The sequence below is a fragment of the Cervus elaphus genome, chromosome 17 (assembly GCF_910594005.1).
Source record: "Cervus elaphus chromosome 17, mCerEla1.1, whole genome shotgun sequence".
In the NCBI taxonomy this organism is placed as follows: domain Eukaryota; kingdom Metazoa; phylum Chordata; class Mammalia; order Artiodactyla; family Cervidae; genus Cervus; species Cervus elaphus.
Window position 1 is genome coordinate 39,811,971 of NC_057831.1, and position 13,329 is coordinate 39,825,299.

The 13,329-nt window shown below is 37.6% G+C and overlaps 1 non-coding gene across 1 annotated transcript; it reads right to left on the reverse strand.

The window, feature by feature from the left end:
- Nucleotides 1–6,921: 6,921 nt before the first annotated feature.
- On the reverse strand, nucleotides 6,922–7,082 carry LOC122673639. Its single transcript, XR_006334764.1, has one exon. It is a non-coding gene; the product is annotated as a U1 spliceosomal RNA (small nuclear RNA).
- Between the last annotated feature and the right edge of the window lie 6,247 nt (nucleotides 7,083–13,329).

Here is a 13,329-nt window from a genome sequence, read left to right on the forward strand (position 1 = left end):
ATACTCTAGTTATCTCTGCATAAGCCTCAGAAGGAAAATTCTAAACTGCTTTGGCCACCTGATGCAAAGAGCCAACTCATTGGAAAAGACAATGATGCTGGGGAAAATTGAAGGCAAAAGGAAAAGGGGATGGCAGAGAATGAGATGGTTAGATAGTATCACCGACTCAGTGGACATGAGTTTGAGCAAACTCCAGGAGATAGTGGTGGACAGAGGAGCCTGGCATGCTGCAGTCCATGGGGTCACAGGCAGTCAGACATGACTTAATGACTGAACAACAACAATCTAACTGCAGTTTCCTTTTTTGAGTTAAAAGGCTTGGCTTCTGATCATGAATCCCATTTCTGATGCTGCTTATTTATTGGACAGAGGATAAATCACTTCATCTCCCTGAGTCTTTGTTTCTATCTATAAAATAGCACAATAGACAAGGCATTCAAAACTTAAAGGGCTGCTGAGTTAACTCAGCAGGATTATATGTGTTGCTTGGTGAAAAAGTTAGTTCGGGTTTTCCTGTAGCATCTTACATCTTATGTATGCTCATTAGATAATTGTAGTAATAGCAGCAGCAGCAGCAATGGTAACAGCAGTAATCCAGGTTCATATAATAAAAGTATTATTGCTGAGGCTCTGAACGAAGTGCCCATCTGATGAATGAAAATATACTTTGCCCTCTTTACCACAGGATGGTGATTCTTTCAGAACAAATAAGTATAAACACTAGATGTCCCTTTGGGGATCATATATAACATAAATCTTTGTGACCCCCATGGGCTATAGAGTCCATGGAATTCTCCCGGCCAGAATACTGGAGTGGATAGCTGTTCCCTTCTCCAGGGGTTCCTCCCAACCCAGGGATTGAACCCAGGTCTCTCACATTGCAGGTGGATTCTTTACCAGCTGAGCCACCAGGAAAGCCCTGGGGATCATATATAACGCATAAATCACATGAAGCTAGGTGCTTTTTTTTCCCCAAAAACATCACTTTCCTCTTTCTCATATTCTGAGTAAAACCCTTTCTTCCTGGAGGGTATTCTCCACTGCCTGGGTGGAGAATTGCTGTCAGAGTATATATTGCTTCTGATAAAGAATGATATCTCTAATTGAAGGGAACTATTCTAGATGATGGCAGGTAGACTTGGCACAAGATGTTCATTTATTTATTGTTTATCTAAAATTCAAATTTAACTGAGCATCTTCTATTTTATTTGCTAAATTGGACTTAGTAGTATTAAGGGGAAGGAGATGAATATTATCCTACCAGACTTATCCTATTAGTCTTGGTTTCCCTCAGATCCTTGTAATGTATCTTAACATCACTGAATAAATAATGAAGCTGTTACTTTTATTACCAGGAACAGCTGAAAGGAATTGTGTATTTAATCACAGGGTTTCATGTATGTCACAAGTCCCTCTCTCTCACTGCAACACTGGAAAATCCTCTTTTGGGTTAGTCCTACTATCATCATCATAACACATATTACCCCATTATAAGCAACATTTCCAATGCAAATAAGATCTTCTTCCTTAATTTAGAAATGTATATTCACTCATTCCCTAGGACATAGTACATCTTATATCAGATATTAATCCTACCTTATTTGGCCCACAATTCTTTCCTTGCTGCCTGCTGAGCATATGGGGCAAATATGTGGTAAATAAGTGAGTGTGTGAGTGAATGATTGATTAAACAATATGCCTTTAGAATATCTACAAAGAAAATGGTGAAAGCAGAATATTTTAAAGCAAAAGGGACACAGATTAACACCAGGTAGCTTTGTTCTGTCACAAAACAACTCACAAAGTTATTTTTAGTAATTTAAGATTCCTGTGAGCAATAAAAGCATACTTTTCTAAGAGCTTACTATTTCAGAATAGAATGAATTTACAGGTTTTTAATGGTGTATGAAATATAATATCCATTAAATTGATTCTCAGTCTTGAATCTCAAACTATTTGTGTAGCATTAACTCAAGGTTTAGTTTTCACAAATCCTCCTTTCCCTTAAAAACTAAACTGACTTCCCTGTACCTCCACCTTGTGGGACCCTCTCCCCGGCAGATGGAGCATCTATAACTTGTCAAGAGCTTGTTATACCCCACATACCAGGTCAAACCACCCTGGGAGAACACAGATCCAGAAAGTCTACATTAATCTCACAGGAGGGAACCCTCCAATCTCCATAGCTTTATTCACTCTCACAGGCAAAAAGTGAACAACCCAAGTACTTGTCAAATCTGTCTTTTTGCAAAGTAGAAGAAAATGTGCAGACCATAGCAGCCCAAAGAATTTGGGGTTCAAAATATTAAAACCGTTGTAATTAAATGGTGGTGGTGGTTTAGTCACTAAGTGGGGTCCAACTCTTGTGATCCCGTGGACTGTAGCCTGTCAGGCTCTTCTGTCCATGGGATTTTCCAGGCAAGAATACTGGAGTGGGTTGCCATTTCCTTCTCCAGGGGATATTCTTAACCCCAGAATCAAACCCAGGTCTCCTGCATTATAGGCAGATGATTTTACCAACTGAGCTACTACTTAGGAAAAAAACTACAAAATACTTTTTTTTAAAAAAAGGAATATAGATTATTATTAGGTATATTTGTTTAGTAGCAGTTCAGCTCATCACAGTAAATGTTATCTATTGCATGCATATTCAAAAGTGTAAAATAAATAAGTACTTATATACATCTGGACTAAAAAGCAGATCCAGCTCTGTAAAAAACTGAGACACACACAATGACATGTTATACTCATTATGAGAATGTCAATTGCTCTTTTGATGTAGTCTACTAACAATAACTTGACAATTTCTAATGGAAGTACTGCTGTTAAGGTATCAGAAGGGTCACATAAAGAAAGCAATATGCCTAAAAATGTTTTCCAATTCAAATAGATGGCTTCTTTACTTCAAGAAATCCGTTTGTTACCAGCTGCCTCATTTTTCTTCGAAGTTATAAATATGATTCTTTCAAGCTGTAATCTATAAGCATGGACTGAGTTTTCATTGTTCTTTTTATCCCCTTAGCTGTTGTTACAGGGCTCTGCACATAGTAGGCATTTAATTACTTGCTGAATTGATAACGTTGAAACTGTTTTCATAGCTTAATCATGGACTGTGGAAGAGTTCCGTGATTGTCTCACAGTTCTATGGCTAGAAGTCTATAATCTAGATGTCAGCAGATTTGGTTCTTCATGAGGGTGTGAGGGAAGGATCTGCTCTAAGTGTCTCTCCTTGGCTCATAGATGGTCATCTTCTCCCTCTGTCTCTTCTCATCATCTACCTTCACATGTGTGTTTGTCCTCAATTTCCCTTCATATAAGGACAATGATCCTAACAGATTAAGACTTATCCTAACAGCCCCCTTTTACTTTGATTACCTCTATATAGATTCTATCTTCAAATATAGTCACATTCAGAACATTGCGGGGTTAGGACTTCAATATTTGATTTGAGGGGAACACAGTTAAGCCCATAACAGTATGACTTCTAATTGCTCCCCAAATGTATGTTCTTCACACATGCAAAGTACATTCACTTTGTCCTAACATCTCCAAAATCTTTACCCATTTCAGCGTCATCTCTAAGTCCTAAATCCTATCTAAGGCATTTCCCTGTGGCTCAGTGGTAAAGAATTCACCGCAATACAAGAGACACAGGAGACGTGAGTTCGATCCCTGGGTCAGGACAATTCCCTGGAGGAGGAATTGACAACCCACTCCAGTATCCTAGCCTGAAGAGTCCCATGGATAGAGGATCCTGGTGGGCTACAGTCCATGGGGTCGCAAGTGTTTACCCATTTCAGCATCATCTCTTAGTCCAAAATCTTATCCAAACATCTAATTCAACCATGTGTGAAATTTAGGGTGTGATTCATTCTAGGGCAAAATTCATCTCCATAAGAAACCTGTAAAATGAATTGAGTTATATGTTTTTAAAATATAATGGCATAGGACAGACTTTGAAAAGTCAGAGGGGAAAAAGGGGCCACAGTAAGCAAATTTGACTGAGCAAATTCCATTAGCTTTTAAGACAAAAGTAATTATTTTGAGATCATTGTTCTATCCTCTAGGCCCACCAGGATGACAAGCCCACCTCTTTCGTGGAGGGCAACTCCACCCTCTGAAACCATAGGGATGCTCTGCCTTCCAGAATTCAGGAGAATGTCCTGAGCCCCTGGCCCTGTGCCCTCTGGGTCCATAGTGGTCCACCAGCTTCTGTATCTGTGGCTTCACCCTCAAAATCAATCTTCTTTCCTCCCTTACTAGTTCAGTTCCTTTGACTTCAGGCTAAGTCCCTTTGACTCCAGGCTAAGTTTCTGTTGGCATAAATTTCTAAAAATCCTTGCTGACCTTATGTATAATTCATCATCAGAAAAGGAGATCCTTTATAAATATCTCCTGAATATATGCATCTCTATTCCTGGCTTCTCTTGAGATGGCTTATTGGATTAGTGAGTCACACACACGCCTAGTCTCTTTAGCAAACAGTTGTCCAGACACACACATGGCACTTGGCTCTGTTGCTAAAGTGTACTATCTGGATAGGCTGAGAATCTTCCAAATCATCAAGTGCAGACTTCTCTTTCCCTTAATACCCCTTCTTCAATTTCTCTGTCTTCTTCTAGTGTTTTCTATAAGCAGCTAGAAGAAACACCGCTGTCACGTCAACACTTCGCTTAGAAATCTCCTCAGCTAAATATCCAAGTTCATCACTTACAAGTTCCACTTTCCACAGAATGCTATTACACTATCAGGTCAAGTTGTCTGCCAATATTCTTTCTCATGAAGTCTTTTGAATTTTTTTGAAGTGCATTTCAGTCTTCTCTTTTCCTTTGAGGCTCTGTGAAGTCAATGGTCTCTTCTACTTTGAGAGTCTAAGGATAAGAGTCAGAAAAGAGAGCCTTCTCAGATTGCATAGAGGCAAGAGGAATCCACTGTCAAATTTCCACGTAGATCTATGGGGGATGGACAGGGGGTTCCCTTTGCCAGCCAGACTCAGTCTAAAGGCACAAGGGAATCGACAGGAATAAAGTTCAGTTCAATGTAGCTTAACTCAAGTTGAACAGCCCAGAGACCTAATCTCCACTTGTCTCGGAATAGCCCCTACTTTGACCTTAGAGTACACAATCAAAACTAGCAGTGATTTTTTTTTTTTTTTTTACTACAATGCACAGTTGATGTGCATTTCTGTGGAAAGCACGTGGCATAGCCCAGGTTTCTTTGCATTCTTCAGTTGACCTGTGGAGCAGCCTTGTTAGGGAGAAACCTAGACAAAAATGAGCTTCTCAGTGGGTCCTCTTAGTTTCTTTTCAGTAGAGCATTAGCATCTCTTAATTTTCTGAAATTGCTGCTTTATGTGCCATGGAGTTTCTTGAGAAGAATACCTGGAAACTGTTGAACACACTTCGTCTTTATTCCTGTCTTCAAATTGCTAGATGACATTTTCATCTGCATTAATCAAACATGGACAGGTTAAGCATTAGGCTTTCTCTAGCAGTTGCTTAAAAAATAATTTGACTTATTAAAACAGCTCATCATTCTTGTCTTCAGCCAAAATAATATACTTTGTTGAATATTCAGAAACTTGGTTTCTAGCATATTGGAATACCTGCATAAGTCCTGAGCTAGGAGATGGAGAAGTTGAGGGTGTGGGTGGCAAATGTCCTTAAGTTCAGTGTGTTTTCCTCATCAACCATTGGAATGTAGTATCCATCTTTAAACTCTCATGAGTTTAAGTGGGGGGAAAAAGTAATAGGACCTTAAAGAAGAGAATATTTATACTAACTGCACTAATCTTGAAACAGACATTCTGTATGTTACATAAACTATAAGCTTAACACTTTACTATGGTGGTTCAGTGGTAAAGAATCCTCCTACAATGTGGGAGATGCAGGTTTGATCCCTGGGTCAGGAATATCCCCTGGAGAAGGAAATGGCAACCCACTCTAACATTCTTGCCTGGGAAATCCCACGGACTGAGAATCCTAGGAAGCTACAGTTCACGGGGTTGAAAAACAGTAGAACACAACTTAGTGACTAAACAACAAACAACACAAATATAAAAGTCATAAATTATTGTCAAATAGAAAAATAAAAACAAAAAATATATGAGTCATTATTTGGAGACATAAGAGATGTAAGAGCCATCATGAGACATAAGAGATGTGGGTTCGATCCCTGGGTAGGGAAAATACCCTGAAGGAGGAAATGGCAATTTGCTCCAGTATTCTTTCCTGAAAAATCCCATGGACAGAGGAGCCTGGTGGGCTACTGTCCACAGGGCTCACAAAGAGTTAGACACGACTGAGCCACCAAACACACACATGATATCACTTTAAAAATCTCTTTTTCGAATATTCTATTCCTTTGCTCTTTACTGGCCATCTATGGACATCGAATGTTGTATATTTATATTTAGAAGATGGCTTTCCTGGTGGTTCAGCAGTAAAGAAACCAGCTGCCATTCAGGAGCCGCAGGAGATGAGGGTTTGATCCCTGGAGAAGGGAATGCAACCCATTCCAGTATTCTTGCCTGGAGAATCCAATGGACAGAGGAGCCCAGTGGGCTATCGTCCATGGGATCACAAAGAGTCAGATGTGACAGATGTGACTAAGCATGCATGCACATATTTAGAAGAAATTAGTTAATTTGGAGCTTCTTTAGTGTCTGTTTTGATCTTCATCACAATTCATATAAATAAAACAGTAGCTATCAGCATGCAAAGCTTCATCTTTTTTAATAAGGCAGAACTTTTTTGTAGCTATTACTTTATAAAATAGTGACTAAATTGCAAGTCTTTTCACCTCTTTACATTCATTTAACTTATATTTCCTGAAAAGATAATACATGGCAAATATCATTTTACTGATTAGAGTGTAAGACATAAAGATTTTTTTTTTCTTTTTTTTTTTTCTATTCTTTTTCAGGGGAAAGCGCGCACGCAGTCCCCCACTACCATAAATTACACAGCCGAGTCCCCCCTATTTGAGGAAATCGCAGAGGTCAACACACCCGGAGTACAATGGGTGAGCCTCGCCCTGGGAGAACCACCCTCTTGATCATGGTATCTCCTCTGCCAAAACATGAAAATAGGGGCTTCCCTGATGGCTCAGAGGTTAAAGCGTCTGCCTGCAATGCGGGAGACCTGGGTTTGATCCCTGGGTCAGGAAGATCCCCTAGAGAAGGAACTGGCAACCCATTCCAGTATTCTTACCTGGAGAATCCCATGGACAGAGAAGCCTGGTGGGCTACAGTCCACGGGGTCACAAAGAGTCGGACATGACTGAGCGACTTCACTTTAAACATGGAAATAACATCGAATCCACTGGCAGTCCTAATAAAGAGTAAATGATATACCTTCCCTGGGGAGGTTATGCAATCTTAACAGTTAAACACAGTTTCCACAAAAACATTGTACTTGTTTGTCCTTTTGCCTGGAGTGCTCTGCTAATGTCCAACGCTTTTTGGTCATTCAGCCTCAGAAAGACACTGTGTCTGTACAGTTCTAGAAGCTTATGATGCTTTTGCTGCAGAATCGTTTTTGTATCCAATTCGATTCCCAAAAAAATAGCAATAAATAAAGAGAAAATAAAGAAACACCTAAGACATCCAATAATAGTTTGTTAAAAAGAGTTATAGCATAGTCACATGGTAGTATATTCTGCATTTATTTAAATAATATTTCAGAAAAATATTTAATAATTTGTATAAAGGGGCTATTGTGAAAAAAGCAAATTGCAAATAACACACAGCATGATCTAAATTTTTAAACACTGATGTTAGTGATCAGTCTGTATATCTATTATCTACATAAATATATTTATAAGCAAAGAAAAACATTGGAAGGACACATAACAAATGGTAATAGTTTTCATAGCTCTCTGTATTTAAAACAGGATATTTCAAAAGAACAGCATGTATACTATCTATGGTGAAACAGATCACCAGCCCAGGTGGGATGCCTGAGACAAGTGCTCCGGCCTGGTGCACTGGGAAGACCCAGAGGAATAAAAAAAAAAAAAAAAAATATTTTTTATAAAATATTTTTGCGTCTAGTATTTCTTGATCAGAAAGAAAAGAACGTGGAAGAAATAGCAATATTAGAGCTTTCTGGCTGTTAAAGTATCATGTACATCAATCTTAACAATACTTTTTTTTTAATCATTGCTTTTCAGTTAGCTGTTCTGTTGTCACAGAGATGCCCTTCAGTTGCTGTGGTAACAAATGAATAATAACCCACACTTGTGTAGCACTTCACAGCTCACACATTCTTTTCTCCTACAGCACCTCATTTATGATCAACAAAACCTCAGAAGAGGTTCCGAAGGAGACAGACCTTGTATCCGCCTCAGTGTACAGATAAGAAATTAGAGACTGAAAGAGGTTAACTAGATTGTCTATGGTCACACTGTTAATAAATTAAAGAGCTGGTAGAAAATCTAAGCTCTCCTTTATCTTAATGCATTTCTAAGTAGGTTTTACTCATCTGTCCATGTATGTGTCTTCCTATTTACTTAAATGTTTATATACATCAATTAAAGTCCTTTATGAAATCCAATGCATAATAGAGTTGGTCAGGTTTCATCAGTAATGAGGGATCCAAGGTCCCATGGGCACATCCACTTGTTTTCTACTTGCAGGTTTTCTAAAGCCTGGTGTATTTTGTGAACCACTGTCCCATTTTGAATACCTATACTTATCACCCCTCTCACAAAGCCCCAGCGAGATATACCTTCATCAGTTACATATTCACACAATAGTCTTCTAAACTGAATTAAGATACATGTATGTGTGTTTCTGTTTGTGATCAAATGCCTGAGAAATGTGAACCCTAAGAGTCAGAACAATTGCCTCACATATCCCATGATCCACAGAAATTTATAGCTGGTGGACAGGTGAGGCAGGCTAAAACATGGTGTACAATATAGCAGTCACTAGCTTGCTAGTAGTTATTTAAGTCTAAATTAATTTAAAATGGATACAATTAAAAATTGACTGTCTCAGTAATAGTAGCCACATTTTGAGTATTAAGTAGCCACATGTACCTTTGTATCTTCAAAGACAGGCTCAGTGGAGAGGATATCTTAGAAGAAAAGAACACCGATCTCATATGCAGGTGTTAGTATCTTATTTTTCCCCACCTTGGCTGTACTTCCTTTACAGAAGCCTTCCAAATCCTGACCCTATTATGGTGTTCAAAGCCATTGCATGGTCCAGGGAGTCCCCTGTGAAGCCCTTCCTCTTCCTTCAGGTTCTGTGTTCTGGCCACTATAGGATGTTCCTGGCAATTGTCTGTCTTCAAAATCATATAGGTGAGAAGCCATCGTTGTATGTGTTCTCAAACTTCAGAGATCATAGGCCAAGTTCTCCCAAGAACCTCTTGTCACATTTGTTCTTGTCCCTTCACAGAATGAGGTTCTTGATTTTCATAACTCCATAATCATTCAACTAGCATCCACCAAATCTACAGGAGCGTACCTCTCATAACCCTCCAATCCTGAGTGAAATAAGTAGGAATAACATTTTCTCTTTCTTCATGACCAGATATGAAAGGGAAATCCCAAATCCTTATCTCCTAGGTCAGAAGTGCCCTACCCCTCTGAGTTTCTACATCTAATTTCAAATTTCTAAGCTTCTCTTATAAAGCCTGGCGGTGAGTAACAGAAGCTGATAATGTCTGAACAGTTTTACTATCACAGAAAATGCACAGATGTGTTTACAACCTCTCTATCAGCCTTTGTCTTCAATCAGGAAGCTTTAGTCAAAATTCAAAGACAACTAAGAATATGTCATTCCACATCAAGAATGAGGCTTTCTAAACACTGCAGTTGAACCGTAGTTACACTTGGAACATGGTAACTATTATTACTAACAAATTTGTCAGGAATTGTTTTGTTAGTATTAATAGCATCATTGGTAAACAAGCATCTGGTCTAAGAGGTACATATGAGATTACTGTGATGTAAAATCTATATAGATAGATGTTATTTCCAAAATTTTTGGTTGCATGTTCAAAAAAGGCCACTACCATTCTTCAACTTCTGAAGCATTTCTTGATTGCTTGAAATTGAATCAACTTTAAAGAAGATGAGAGTCTGAAATGTAGCACTAAACATCATTGCCCTTTCAATAATGTGACTGAAAATCTTGCTGTGAAATTGTGCAGGGTAGAGTCCCTGGTGCTGCAGCTATGTGACCTCATACAAATCTCTTACCTTCCTTGGCCTCTGAGAAAATGACAGACTTGAGCAAGATCTGCTCTCTGACAAAATCATCATTCAAATTATTGAGCTTAACACATATGTAATTTGCTCAAATATAAGGGGCTATTGGCAAAGAAGAGAAAACAGTCACAAGAAATTACTTGTTTCATGTATGTAAGGTCTAATATTTCAGCCAGCATCCAGCTAAATGCAGCCAGTTTTGCCCAGCTATGATAGATAGTCATTTAATATTTCCACATCAAATATAGCTATTTTCTTTGTCATGTAAACAGAAAGCTTCCATTAATATTCATGGAATTATTAATAGTAGACATGTCTAGGTAAGAAATATTGCCAGATACAACTCTTTTGCAAAAGTCAGTTTTTCCTTGTTGATCCTGCTAACTTATATATGTATTTCTTTAGGTATATTTGAGTAGCTGCATTTCTAATATGTCCTTTCTTTTCTAAAATCTTTGATCCAGAGTTGCCATTATTCCCAGCCTTCTTAAAATATGTGATAACATTCAAAGAAAGCACAAAACACATTCAGTCTTGGCACAGAATGACGTATTTGGGTGGCAGAAGAAGCATCCCCAGAGAAAATTGCTATTAATAATTGTAATTAATTTTGGTGTGGCAATATCCACAAAGATATGCAACACTGAGCTCACTAATTTCTTTCCAGATAATTCTTTCTGACAAATATTTCATTTGGTTTTTCTAAGGTATGTTAATGAGCTCAATAAAGTAACCCAGATAGATTTCCCAACCAGTGTAGAAAATTAAAAATGGCTGCCCCTAACTAATCTCTGAATTCATAACTCACAAACTTTTCATCACTAATCAGTTACTATGATATTTAGTCATTATTGTTCTTTTCTAATTTTTTTCTTGTCTTTAACTGATCTAAAGAACTGTGCAAAACACTGGCTTCTTATTTGATACACTGTTTACTTAATAACTATCTACCTCCAGTCTTATTCTTCCGTTTGCATTTGGCTATAACATGATGGGTGATATATTGCAAATATGCCTAAGATATTGATGATAACTGAGAAAGGTCTAATGTTCTCTTCTCAGAGGAGGGATATTTTGTGCTGCATCTTAAAGGATGGATTTCATGAAAGAAATTAGAAAACCTGTGTTTGAGTTTAACCTTGTCCACTAACTGGAGACAGGGCTTTGGGTAAAATTGTGTGATCTTGGAAAGCCTGGTATAACTTCTATAAAATAAAAATAGTTATCTTTAACAATTTACAAAACTTCTGTGAGGACAGAATGTGTTTACAGATATAAAACAGTATGCAAAATCTTTAAAAGTGTTGTTACTTTGCCTAATATACAACCTAGAAAGGCATCATGCTTTAAAAAATAAGTTCTTATTCCATGTGTAAAAGGTTGGCAGCAGGTTCTCCCACTGTTGAACATTTCTGGGCAGAGCAAACAGTGATTAATGTTTTATAATGAATGAAGTTCACCAATTTTACAGAATCGGTAACATTAGTGTCAGTTGACACAAGTGTATATTTATATGCATTGTGTGCTTTTCAAGATGCTTGCTAAATAATTTCCTTATCTGGGTGCTTTAGTAGTATACATTAGCTATGCTTTGACTCAGGAAAACCACTATTTCAATGTTATTAGAATTAGAGAAACACAAAAACATACTAAGTGTGCAACATTATTCTTCCATCTCAACACTAAGGTCAATTGTCCTTATGTAGATTTTTTAATTCTATCTTTTAAAACTGGTTATAATTAGTTCTCCTTTGAGATTATTTTCAGTGTTTTACTAGAATGTTTTAGCAAACTAAGGAATCTGAAGGCCACCAGGAACTTGAAATATCTGCTTAGAGTTAAGGACATAGGAACTATTTCATTCTCCATTGGCACCTAGATAATAGATTTAAATGCCTGACTTCATTTTTGAGAATTACCTGCATCCTGTATTTCAAAGTACCTTTCACAGTATCTAGCATATGGCCATCACTCAGTTTATTTATTTTTTCTATTTGTTTTTATTGGAGTACAGTTGCTTTACAACATTGTGTCAATTTCTTTCTGTAAAGATTTTCTTCCCAATTAGGTCACCAAAGAGCGCTGAGTAGGGTTCCTTGTGCTAACAGCAGGTAATCTATTTTATACACAGCAGTGCATATATATCGTTCCCAATCTCCCAATTCATCCCCCTCCTTTGGTAACCAAATTTGTTCTCTGTATCTGTGACTCAATTTCTGCTTTGCAAATAAGTACTTCTCTTACCATTTTTCTCGATTCCACATATAAGTAACACTATATGATATTTGTTTTTATCTGACTTATTTCACTCTGTATGACAACCTCTAGGTCAATCCACATCTCTGTAAATGGTACCATTTCAACCCTTTTAATGACTGAGCAATATTCCATCATGTGTATGTATCACATCTTCTTTACCCATTCCTCTGTCAATGGACGTTTAGGTCGTTTCCATGGCCTGGCTATTGCAAACAGTGCTGCAATGAACATCAAGGTACAGGCATCCTTTTGAATTATGGTCTTCTCTGGATTTATGTCTAAGAAGGGGATTTGGGGGTCATACGGTATTTCTATTTTTAGTTTTTTTAAGAAACCTTTATACTGCTCTCCATAGTGGCTGTACCAATTTACATTCCCTTTTTTCAGTTCAGGAGGGTTCCCTTTTTTCCACACCCTCTTCAGTATTTATTGTTTGTAGATTCTTTAATGATGACCATTCTGACCAGTGTGAGGTGATATGTCATTGTAATTTTAATTTTCATTTCTCTAATAATTAGTGATTTTGAGTATCTTTTCATGTGTTTGTTGGACTTCTGTATATCTTCTTTGAAGAAATGTCTATTTAGGCCTTCCACCCATATTTTGACTGGGTTGCTAGTATACTCAATGGTAAAAAGTGAAAGCTTTTCCTCTAAGATCAGGGTTAACACAAAGATGTCCACTCTCACCACTTTCATTCAACATAGTTTTGGAAGTCTTAGCCATGGCTATCAGAGAAGGAAAAAAAATAAAATGAAAGCAATTCAAATTGGAAAAGAAGATGTAAAACTGTCCGTTTGCATATGACATGATACTATACACAGAAAACCCTAAACATGCTACCAGAAA